This window comes from Centrocercus urophasianus, unplaced genomic scaffold (assembly GCF_019232065.1).
Source record: "Centrocercus urophasianus isolate 14NV4802_14NV808 unplaced genomic scaffold, USGS_Curo_1.0 seq_17, whole genome shotgun sequence".
Lineage (NCBI taxonomy): Eukaryota > Metazoa > Chordata > Aves > Galliformes > Phasianidae > Centrocercus > Centrocercus urophasianus.
In genome coordinates this window covers 34,177,004-34,189,140 of record NW_024884722.1, presented here as the reverse complement: position 1 = coordinate 34,189,140, position 12,137 = coordinate 34,177,004, and the positions used below count along the sequence as shown (strand labels likewise).

At 47.4% G+C, this 12,137-nt stretch overlaps 1 long non-coding RNA gene across 1 annotated transcript; it reads right to left on the bottom strand.

The window, feature by feature from the left end:
* Nucleotides 1-7,283: 7,283 nt before the first annotated feature.
* On the bottom strand, nucleotides 7,284-11,876 carry LOC122160348. Its single transcript, XR_006168789.1, has 3 exons — nucleotides 11,478-11,876; nucleotides 9,939-10,130; nucleotides 7,284-9,775 (listed from the first exon to the last, which is right to left on the bottom strand). It is a non-coding gene; the product is annotated as an uncharacterized LOC122160348 (long non-coding RNA).
* Between the last annotated feature and the right edge of the window lie 261 nt (nucleotides 11,877-12,137).

Genomic DNA, 12,137 nt, shown 5'->3' with positions numbered 1-12,137 from the left:
ACCAACCACTCCAAACTGCTCCACAGACCTGTGCCATACAGGGAGCAACCCAATCTGTTGTGCCTCTCTGCAGGGCTGCCAGAATCCCTGCCCAGTCCGCTCCCACCTGCTCTCCCCACTCAGGACACTAAGAAATACTGAAGGTTTTCATCCCCACAAAGTCAAAAGCTGCCTGATTGTCTCTGGACCCCAGGGCAGCTCACCGCAGCCAGGTCGTGAGTGGACGTCACTGTGCTGCCGTCTGCTCATCCTAGAGGACAGGGCAAAGCAGGGACACGTGTTGGGGTGTGTGAAGGTTTGGGCCTAGAACCCCTTCTTTGTCTCCACACATGGAAGTGGGTCCATATCCCCTGCCGTGGCCCTAAGGTGACCCTTTCCTCCCCAGGGCACAGTGAGGCTTTCTATCTTACCACTTGCACAGGCGTGGTCTCGTGCATCAGGGAACTGATGTGCTCTTCCCTGCTGGTTACCTTCTTCCTGCTACAGACACCAGGAGGTTGGTGTATGAGAAAAGGCCTCAGCACCAGGACCTCTTCCCCCCCAAGGTGGCCACAGGGACCCGAGGCAGCTGCCCGGCCTCAGCCGGAGCCAGGACAGGCACCCCTTGGTGCCAGCCCTGCACAGGTCTGGCCTTCCCGAGCTCCAGCCGGTGGCACAGATGCCTGGGGGCTGCTGGCATCCCAGCTCCCCTCTGCCTCAGGTCTGGACTGTGCTGGGGAATGACTTACAAGGCAGTGCGCCTTTTGGTGTTCTCTCGTGCCTTTTGGAGGTTCTTCATGTCCACCTCCACCTCCTCCCTCAGAGCTTGGAGAAGGAAAGGGTCTGGTCAAGAACCCGCCCCGTGCCTGCTCGCAGGGGGCTTCCCCCATAAACGTGCTGCTCCCCATTCTCTCCCTGCCACCCTCCATACCTTGCGGATTGTTGCCTTTTCTCTGGTTGGCAACCATGCACGTAGCAGGGAGGTTGAAACTGGATGAGCATTGTGGCCCTTTTCAACCCAGGACATTCCATGATATGATTCTATAAATCTGTTTCCTAACTCACACTCAAACTGCAGATCTGTGCTCTGCACTCATTGTTTGTTCAGTTCTAGTACATGTGTATTTAGATGTTTTGATGTTTTCCAGGAAGCATGGGTTGCAAACAAATGATGTAATCCATGCATATTTTTGGAAATGTTCAGCTCCACCCAAAACCAGGCTGAGACTGATGGCAAGCAGAGCTCTGCAGAGGAAAAATGCTGATTTGGCTGGCAGCTTTGCCCACAGCTCAGTATCCTCACTGCATTTCAAAGCGTGTATTTCAGTAACACAAATGAGCCGGCAAGTTGGTCATCAGGGCCTTTCTTTTAGCACCCTTAGCAGTGCAACAAAAGGAATAACGAATAGAAAGAGGTATTCAGCTGTGGTTAGTGGAGTCTGGGCCTTTTGTCTAGAAAATCCTGAACTTCCCAGCTGAAGTCCATCGTAACAACTTAGAAACTTTTGTCTGCTTTTCCCTCAAAATCAGATCATGCCAGTAACACTTTTATCTTGGATAAAGAAGAAGGGAGCTGAAAATTGGATTTTCTGCCATTAAGGTTAATCATTTACTTCTCTTTATTTGGGGTTGAAAAGAGCTGCGTAGTTCAATAACTGTGCCCAGGACTCGGGGCTTATGAGAATGGCAGTGAAACAGTGCTAACATGTCCCATGTCAGGAATGTTTTTTGAGTTCAGTGATAAAAGCCATGGAAATCATCCTATTCTGTTTGTATAAAAAGAATCCATTCAAATTCAAAAGAAAAAAAAAGAAAAAGAAAAATGAGTCTAAAATGCGAGGGCTGAAACACTGGTGGCCTTAAAAATATATAATTTTTTCAAGATAAATGAATAAAAAGTGAAACAGGAGAAGATATTGAAATTCCATTCTTTCTCACTCCGCACGCAGAGCAAAATAACTTTCCAGAAAAGTTTTTCTTTGTTGTTATCAACGTGGTTGAGGAAAGAAAGCTTTGTGAATCAATACGTGGTGAACAGTTACTTGGTAGTACAGTTACAATCATTTTTCTTCTTGGCTTCTTTTAGGAATTACTTGTATGATTACATTTCAACTGAAAGCCATGAAGTTTGGCCATATTTTGTGTTAGGCTCAGAGTCAGGTTTCAGTGTCACAACCAGTAAGGTCCCACTTTTAGGTCATTGCTCTTATGACTGGGGACATGATACTCTGCAGAACAGGAGTTCCTTGCTCTTTTGTCCTTCCCCACATTTTTCCTGATTGAACATTTGTGTTTCCTTCACTCATGCTGGGGTAAAATCTTTTCCTTATGCAGACTTTCCTCACTGGAATTCACTTTCATGTTGTATACATCAAAAGCTCATGGCTGCATACTGAATTTGTATAAACCTATTTAAAATGTCAAGATAATAAGTTACTTAACCTAGACAGGCTGAGCAGTGGGCCTGGGAGAACCCCATGATTGTTCTGTGTGACTGGACAAGGGAAAATGGTTTCAAATAAAAGAAGGGAAATTTAATTTAGATATGAGGAAAAGGTTTTTTACATTGAGAGTGGTGAGGCGCTGGCGCAGGTTGTGCAGAGATGTGTGGATGTTCCATCTCTGGAGATGTTTGAGGTCAGAGCCCTGTCCAGCCTGAGAACCTGATGGAGCTGTCTATATCTCCATTCATTGGAGGTTGGTTGGACTAGGTGACCTTTAAAGATCTCTTCCAACTCCAACAATTTTAGTATCCAATGAAGTATTTGTCTCCTTTTGCTAAGGCACTGACTGCACTTTTTCATATGCAGATGTGAAATGAGACCTATTGAATTCCAGCTAGATCTGATACTGATATCTGATAGATACACCTAGTATACATATTAGTATGGAAGTATTGCCAAGTATGTATTAGTGTACTTATTATATTACCTCATGTTAGTTATAAGGTACTGAAAACCATAATCTGGCAAGTTTCAATACCTCTTCTATATAATATGATGTCACATGGTTTAACACCATTAACATGTATGCCTTGAGGTTGCTCTTCAATAGACCCACAACCTGTGACTATAGAATACATTCACTTGCAAAGTGATTTAGTATGAAAAGGAGTCTGATAACCATTTATCATATTAAAAAGAATTTCTCAATTTATGTGAGTGGTGTCCCCTTCTGACACAGAAAGTATATGTCTCTGTGCACAGTAAGGATATTTAAAAATGACATACTGCATTACCTGGATAGGAAAATCAATCCTATCCAATATGAAAGTATAAATATCACTTGCTGAATGAAGATGAATGTAACATTCCCACTGAGTGAGTCTATTCTGGGGAAATCATGAAGCAGAAATAAGATTAAAATAAAATGTGACAGCTGGATTTTGTTGCTAGCTCTAAAAGAGTCCCATGACAAGGTTGCACCCGGTTCCTTTTATAGCAACTCTGGTTTATCTCCCCTGTAATTTTGGCCTGAGAAATTCCAGCTAAGCTTTGACGTCAAAGGCAACTCTCTACAAGCAGAGATTGTCTTTTTATGCAGAGCAAATTTACAAAACAAGTTTCACTGGTAAGGATGACTTCTGCCTTCCTTCCTTACATTACCCCTGAGCTCCCAAATTACCTTTAAACTTTCTGTAAGGTAAAATTCCATTGCAACATCACACTTGTGTTATATCTGAAAAAGAGGTGGACAGACCAAGCTGTTGGTTGTCTCGTGGACAGTTTTTAAGCCAGCCTGCTCCCTCTGTTGTTGGTGTGCTTTCACTCTCATCGAAGCACATACAGAAGACAAGTCTTATAGTCTGTGCGAGCGATTACAGATCCCGCTAGAGCTCTTCTGCTCACAACAAAGCTGCTGGCAGTAACCTCAGTATGCTGCTGTAGTGGCTGAGGCCATCAGAAATCTCCGGGCTGATGCACAAACATGTTCTCGCAAGTTGTTCATTTAACTTGAAGTGATGATTGCATTTGAAACTATCATCCTGCCAGAAGTTTGATTCTAAGCCCCTTTATATTCTGCATCCAAAAGACACTCTGCAACAGATTTGATGTCAGCTAGCATTGGAGACCTCCTTCCAGTTAAGTGCAGCATTGGTAGAATTTATTTCCCAGAAGAAGCACTGTGCTGCAGTGCTTGACTCCTGTGTGCACACTGGCACTTGGTCCTGAGGCTGCTGTGAGCGAGGCAGGCATAGTCAAGGAGCCCATTGAAGTATGTGTGGTCTGAGCAAGGACTAATTCATTACCAGGAATAACTTTGAATTGACACAGAAAGTCAGCACTCCTTCTTGGCATAGAATGATGATTTATTCTTCCTGGACCTCAGAGCACTTTATTTTTAGCCAAAAATAATCATGGGCTGTTAAGCACAAAGCAAACCTGAGATGCAGAGAAGCCTGCAGCACCGTGCACAGGACAGAAGAACTCTCACTGCAGCAGTCTCGCGCTGGTGGAGCCGTATGGGACTTCACACCTGGCCCAGTAGAGCCATTCCTGCATCAACTCGATGTGTATGTGTCACCCCAACAAGACAAACTGTCCTTTTTTAAATGATTCAGAATCAAAAAACCACAAGGTATTTTTGGAGACAGAAAGGAGACATTAAGAGCCAGCAAAATTGCTTCAGTTTGTTCTCTGCTCTCCATGGAAGTGTCCACAATATCCCTACACAGTTCTATTTTATAATGCAAGGAGGAAGGGATCTGGTCTAAGCTGTTTTCTAAAGGTTATATAGGGAGTTTCTGGGAGAGCCTAGAAATAGATAAGGGCAGCCATGATGGCAGAGAGGCTACTGATGTCCTTGTGCTTGAATGCAAGGCATCAACAAAGCAGGCCAACCCTAAGAAATGTGTGATCATTCATAATTCTGTATTCATATTTCAGTATAATTCTGTGTACAGTGTAATATTCTGAGCCACACTTCCCAAAGAGATGAATGGGGTGTCAGCTGAGGAGGAACATTATGAGATGGAGACCTTGCAGGAGTGCCTGGCCAGAACCCACAAGCTTCTCAAATAAACAGATTGAGGAAAGGGGAAAGTCTCAGCTTTTTCCAAAGGAAAGAATGTGTCTTCTGCTTTGTTTGCTGATACCAAACAGGTAAGGGCTGGAGCACTGACACTGACACCTGGGAGCAGGAGGTAGACTGGGACCCCATGAGATCCAGCACTGTGGTGACACTGTGATCCTGAGAAAAACACTGTTTCATGCATGACACTGGTCCAAACCTTAAGTGATCTATGCAGAATGAAAGGCTGAATGAACTAGGTCTGTTCAGCCTCGAGAAAAGAAGACTGAGAGGGGACCTGATCCAGGTCTATAAGTATCTAAGGTGTGGGGGCCAGAATGGCGAGGCCGGCCTCTTTTCAGTGGTGAGTGGAGACAGGACAAGGGGAAACGGCCGGAAACTGCAGCATAGGAAGTTCTGCACAAATGTGCGCAAGAACTTCTTTACAGTGAGGTGACGGAGCACTGGAACAGGCTGCCCAGGGAGGTGGTGGAGTCTCCTTCTCTGGAGATGTTCAAGACCTGCCTGGATGCCTACCTGTGCGACCTGCTGTAGGGAACCTGCTTTGGCAGGGGGGTTGGACTTGATGATCTCTGGAGGTCCCTTCCAACCCCTACAATTCTGTGATTCTGTGATTCTGTGATACTTTACGGAGATACAAGCAATACTGCCCTGACTGCCGTTGCCTACAGCAATGTTTCTTTGCAGAGGACAAACACAAATGATGCTTTTGCAGATGCATATCAAAAATACTCCGTGGTAAGAGCACTGGAGAAGAGCCTGTAGTAAATTTAAGCTTGTGACATTGTGGGTTTGGGGTGGAGAAGGCAAGGAGGAACAGCGGTGTCCCTGCTCTCAGTTACAGCTCTGTGGCTACTCCTTGCCTTGCATTCACAGCTGTCTGCTTCTGCCATAATACATGTCACTGTTTCTACAGCTCAGTAAAGGAAGAAGTGTATGAGAAGCCCCTGGGTCTGGGCACATCTCTGTAACAGCAGCTATGAGCCCTTGTGATTCTTCCAGCTGGGGCTTTGTCACATCTGCCAGAAGAACTGTGCTTTTTCACCCATGGCTTAAGCCTCTGCCCTCCTAGCCCTGCAGCAAAAGAAAAGAAACACAGCTAAGACTGCATTTGGACTAAATAGGTGGTCAAATCCTACTCCAACAAGCTTTCAACGCCAGGTCCATGCAGTGAGGAAGCACTGCGCTCTGCTCCAGCAAATGGTAGAGCCATGCCTACTGAAAACCCAGACACGTACCTTCCATAAAGCTTCTTATCTAGCTGCTTATTTCATTATTGCAATGATTGCTATTTACACACGTAAAGGCTTGGTCCAAGTGTAGGTAGCCACGTGCACACGAAGGCCAGTCTGTGCTCCTTGCTCTTTGAAGCACTGTCACACAGAGCCAGTCTTGCAAGAGGCAAAACCTCCTTTTCTCTCTTTGACTCAGTGAGAAGGTGAAGGGTTCCACAAATCAGAGGCTACTGGTGTTGCTGCATATCAAAGTTAGTAGTCTTCTGTAGAGAAAAGTGTTCTTTGATCAGCATCTTTTGCTTTACTGAAATTAACTCTGTTATGCTAATAGTCTTACTCATTAAAGCTTTGCTCTAATAGTCCTGAATTACTGCTAGGATAACGACATTTCTGCTTCTAAATGTCCTGTGCATTCCAACCAAATTACATCTGTGTTTGTGCACAGATAAATTATTCTCACAAAACTTACATTAAACATCCTTCCTGCTTCAAAAATACCATAGGATACAAGATGACCAGGTCACCTGGCAATCATCCTTTGCCTTCAGAAAGGGAGAACAGACACCCCTCCTGGCATTTAAAAAGGAAAGAAATCTGTAGGATATATCCTCTTACATGCATAGAGTGAGTCAGGCTCCTGTACAGCAAGAATCTGTGCTGTAAGGTGCAAGAAGACAATCTAGTTTCTCATTGTACAGTAGTGGAGAAGGAAGCAAGCAAGGAAGAAACAACTATACTTGATTTATGATTTGCAATGTCTAACATATTGCTATTGCACCAAGGATGCACGTATGGGATTGACACCACACCTGGTGAAGCTCTAAAATCAAATGACTGCTGTAGAAATAACTGCTCCTAGCCTGTGACTGTGGTGCAACTGGGACGTGTCATGAGGGCAGTGCTGCAACAAGGTGAGTACAGCAGAGAAAATGACTGATGGTGAAGCACACGTACTTGCAGCAGCACTTGGTACCGCCACGTGATTCCCCATCCCCGCTCCCCAGCTGAACGTGCAGGGTTGATGCATGCAACCCACCCACATGTAAGCCCCCCACTGCTTATTTTAGGATGGGGCTGATCAGTTGACTTGAGCTTTAGAAGATCTCTCACAGTGCCATATCTGTGATTTGCATTTTTGTGCACAACGTCGGTTCAGCCTTGTGCTTTGGTGACTGACATGTTGCCTGGAAGTTGCGGTGCCTGGATGAGTAAGTCTCTGCCTTGGTCGACCTGAGGGGATTCAGCTTTAGTTGTTCCTACCATCTCATTCCCAATGAAGAGAAGTAGTCTTACAACTTACTATATCAAATCTTAAAAAGAAGGTGGCCATTATCAATGAAACTGAAACCTTTCCTTGCTGTAAGTTACCACAAAATTTGATCTGAGCTAATGTAATTTCTGGGAAATGTAATACACTGAAATCTTGGCTACCAGCAAGAGGCCAAACATGATACATACCCCCCTTTTATGGTCTTCACAACATCAGCCCAATTTGCAGAACAAACACATTCAGCCTTCAGCCCTTGTCCTATCACTCGTGCATCCTGCAGCTAGTAAGATGGATGCATCCAGTGATGCTCCAGGACAAAACTATCCCTGCACTGGTGAGAGCTGCTCTAGTACCTGCATTCTGCCAGCAAAACTGTCTGCTTAACAGCCCCTGAGAGACACTCACAGCCCCAGGAGAAGGTCAGAGCCACAGTAACAGCAGTCTGCAGAAGTTAGTCTCTCTACCATGCTTGACAATAGTGAGGGGGTTCAAGGGATCTCTGGAAGTTTCCAGTCCAGAGTAAAACTATAGTTCACAATACCTGCAAAGGGAGGTTGGATTTGTAAATCTTATTGCATAGTGGTACAGGACACAAATCACTAATCAGCTTTAGGCTATGAGTTAAACATTAAAAGGAAATGGTAATTGTTAAACCCACTTAGTACAGACTTCTGCTGACACTATTCCTGCTACCCAAGCTGCATTCACTAGAAACAAAAAATATTTTATTTTAATTACAGATATCTTTTTTCTCTAGACTGGCCTGAAAGGCTCCGACAGGTGAAACAGAAAATCCAGCCTGAGCAAGCAATTGATGCCATCCCTGGGTGCCAGAGCCACAGGAGGACATAAAACACAAAGTGTTTTGAAATGGATATTCTCAAAATTCATGTGGGGGGATGAATAAATACTGGGTGGAACCATGGAAGCCTCCAGGATCAGATCCTGTAACTGAGCAGTAAGGAGAGCTGTCATTACGTGACCGCAGAATTTCTGGGCTCACAGAAAAACACAGATGATCATGACTTGGAACCTCCTGGAAACGGTTATGCTCCTGTTCCTCCCACACCAGAGAGGCGGCACGTTCTCTTGAAAGCTGGAAGCTGACTGGGAAGAAACTTCCACACCTATCCTTGCAGCTCTCTGAGCTGCTCCAAAGCTGGAGCTGTGTGACTTCTGCTGTGAAATCCCATCTTGCTGGAGCTGGTTTTGTACCGTGTGGTTTTCCTCCCCTGCCAGCTCCTGCTCTCAGTCCAGCTGAGGTCATTTAGCATTAACTATTCTGTAGTACTGGTTCTTGGCTGCTGCAGAGCCCTTTGCTGCTGGACCTGCCCAAGCATCTGGCACTTGCTGCAGTAGAAGGATGCGGTGGAGTGGCTGCAGCCCGGGCCCAGCTGACCCATGCCAGGCCACGTATGTGGATGGCAAAATACCATCTTCCCTTTTGGAAACCAACCTGCTCCATGAACTGATGTCAAGGACAAAGCTACAGCGCCGTTCTGATGAGAAGTGATACATGTTGTGGGAACGCATGGCTGGTTTCCACAGACCTTATCAAGAGGCAAATCTTTTGACTGTCTTTTGTGCCCATTTTTTATTTTTCCTACTTTTTTATCTTTAAATGGGGAAACGGTTGCTACTGTCCTGTTTCTGTTAAGCATTTCTTGTTTTATTTAAAGTTATGAGCCATTTTCAGTCTGCATACACACCGAAAATCAGGACGAAGAGCGCTTTTGCCCTTCTGCTCCACGGGAGTTCTCTGCCCTCCCCGAGCTCACCTTCGGACCCCACGTCAGGCTTTGTTAGGCGTACCGCCCCAGGCAAACTCTTCCACTCGGCAGCGGCTCCGACGCGGCGGGACTGGGAGCAGCAGGGTGACCTCCTGCAATTCCAAGAGCGGCCGCTGGGGGGCGCAGTGAGCGGCGCGAGAGGCGCGGGCAGACGGCGCGGCCCGGCAGTGCGCGCAAGGACCGCTCACCTCTCGGCACAACGGTCTGCTGCCTCCCAGCCTACACATCCAGCCGTGGTCTCCACTAGCTAGAAAGCTCTTGCTAAAAGGAACGTGGCTACCCAGAAATGCGGCTGTTCAGGTCTTTAGATGCGGGGTTTGCCTGAGTCTGCTGCTGCCCTCACACGATGGCAGAAATACCATCTGCATAAGGTGGATGACCTGCTCAGCCTGCTGGTAGAGCTGGAGAGATTAAGGAACGTCAGGGAGTGTGAGCAGGAGATGGACTGGTGAAGCAGCTCCCTGCCATATCTGCAAGAAAGGCAGTGGTGTGATAGCAATTCATACAAGCGGTGGATCCCTTGCCCCACTGCAATTGGGCAGGGAGAGGGGAACCTAAGAGACAGAAAGGAATGGAAACAGGAGAGCCCCCCTCCCTACCAGTGGGTATCTGCTTTCCCAGATGCCTTTATACCATAGATTTGAGGCTCTGGATCTCCAAAGACAAGTGCAGGTGCTGTAGAAGGTCCACCCAGAAGGTTGTCTATGGAGAGGTGGTTGACTCCACGCCTCAAGACTCCTCCACCAAGAAGGAAAGAAGGGTAATCACCACAGGAGACTCCCTTCTGCGAGGAATCGAGGGCCCTGTATGTCAGCCAGACCCCACCTGTACGGAAGTGTGGGAGACCCCTCAGCCTGCTTTACAGAAGCTCTTTTAGTTTAAAAACCATTTCCCTTTGTCCTATCACTATCAGTCTGTGTAAAACGTTTTCTCCCCTCCTGCTTATAGTCTCCCTTTAAGTACTGGAAGGACACAGTGAGGTCTCCCTGGAGCCTTCTGTTTCCAGCATGAACAAACCCACCTCCCTCAACCTTTCCTCATAGAAGAGGTGCTCCAGCCCTTTGATATCTTTGTTGCCCTCCTCTAGACCCGCTACACCCAAGAGGAGAAATAATCCAGCAAGTATGTGAGCAAGGTCCTCCCCTGTCAGCGAAAAGCATCTCTGGGCTACTTCCAATGCTGCACAATAGCAAAAATGGGGGACAGTGAATTAATACCCCTGATGCTAACTCGAGGCCTCCCACCCCACAGCCTGCTGGGGACTGGTTGCAAACTTGTGCTGAAAAACATTAGTTTGGGTTGTAAATGCAGGAGACAGGAATAAGCCATCTTCAGAATTAGCTTAGTGGTATCTGATGCCAATGCCATTATTTTAGTATTATAGAAATGTGAACGTACTTTAATATTATTTCACTGGTTAAGTATTAATGTGCTACTAATAAATATATTCCACATGAAAATATATCTTAGAATGGAATATCATTATTTTCTTACTAATTGATCTCTGAAGATTGTGACCTATTAGTATTTTACTCTCTATCCATTAATGCAAACACTGATTTTCAATTAAATTCCTATTTATCCTCTATAAACTTATTGCCACCATTCAGCATATTTCCTCCCAACAGAAACATGACTTAGACTTCCTTGCGAATGATCTGCTTCGGGACTGGTAACCTCTCATCCTGAAGGTCTCCTCTTGAGACTGAGAGAGAATGCCTTTACTATGTGATTATGATTTAAATAGCTTTGCTTCTTTGCTCTTATCATTAATGAGGCGCCACCTATCTCAGCTGAGCCGATGGGTGAGTCAGAGCCATCTCACTTATCATTCCTCTCCCTTTTCGTGCTTGGGGAAGAAAAGGCAGAGCTGATGTGGGCTCCACATGCCTGGAGGAGAAATTTCTGCTGAGCAGAGCTGTAGGCTATCTCCTGGAACAGCTGCCCAGAGAGGCTGTGGATGCCCCATCTATCCCTGGAGGTGTTCAAGGCCAGGTTGGATGGGGCCCTGGGCAGCCTGGTCTGGTATTAAATGTGAAGGTTGGTGGCCCTGTGTGTGGCAGGGGGTTGGAGATTCACGATCCTTGAGGTCCCTTCCAACCCTGGCCATTCTGTGATTCCTCCTGCTCCCACTGGGCATCCCGGCCCCAGGGAGCTCCGTCGCGGTGTTACCTGGCATCCATGGCATACGTGGGCACCTCCCTGACTCCTGGTGCCTTGCGAGTGGTGGGAGGGAGAAGAGCTGCCAGGATCACAAGGCGATCAGCGGGATTAAGGCTAGACAGCCGGGCTACGCGTAAGCCTCTCGGTCGGCTGTCATTCCCAACAGGAATCGACTTACAGTCTCATAAAGTTCATAAAGTACCAAAAAACGACCATACTCGGGAACAACCCCGGCGGGGGGGGGTTTACTGTGACTGCCCTGGGGCTGCCAGAAGCGGCCGTCAGAGAGCGGACAGCACCCCGCCACAAAGCGCGAGCCGTGCCGACAGCGCGCCCGCCCCGGACGGGACGCGGCAGAGAACCCGTGTGACCTTCCGCCTTCTCTGCCGCCGTTCCCCCGGAGGAAGGCGAGGCTGAGCCTCGCGCCGGACGCTCCTGCGAGAAGCCTCGCGCCCGCGCGGCCTCGAACCCTTTCTGAACGGCTCGGCGGAACCGCGACTCGCGCGGCCACGCTCCCCGCGCACGAGATGGCGGCGGGGAGATGACACGGAACTCACGTGACGCGCCGCCCCGCCCCGCCCGCCGCCGCCGCCGCCGCTCGGGACGCGGAGCCGCCGCTGCCGCAGCCGCCGTTCAGGGGAGCCGCCCGGCAGGCGGCCGCCGCCACGA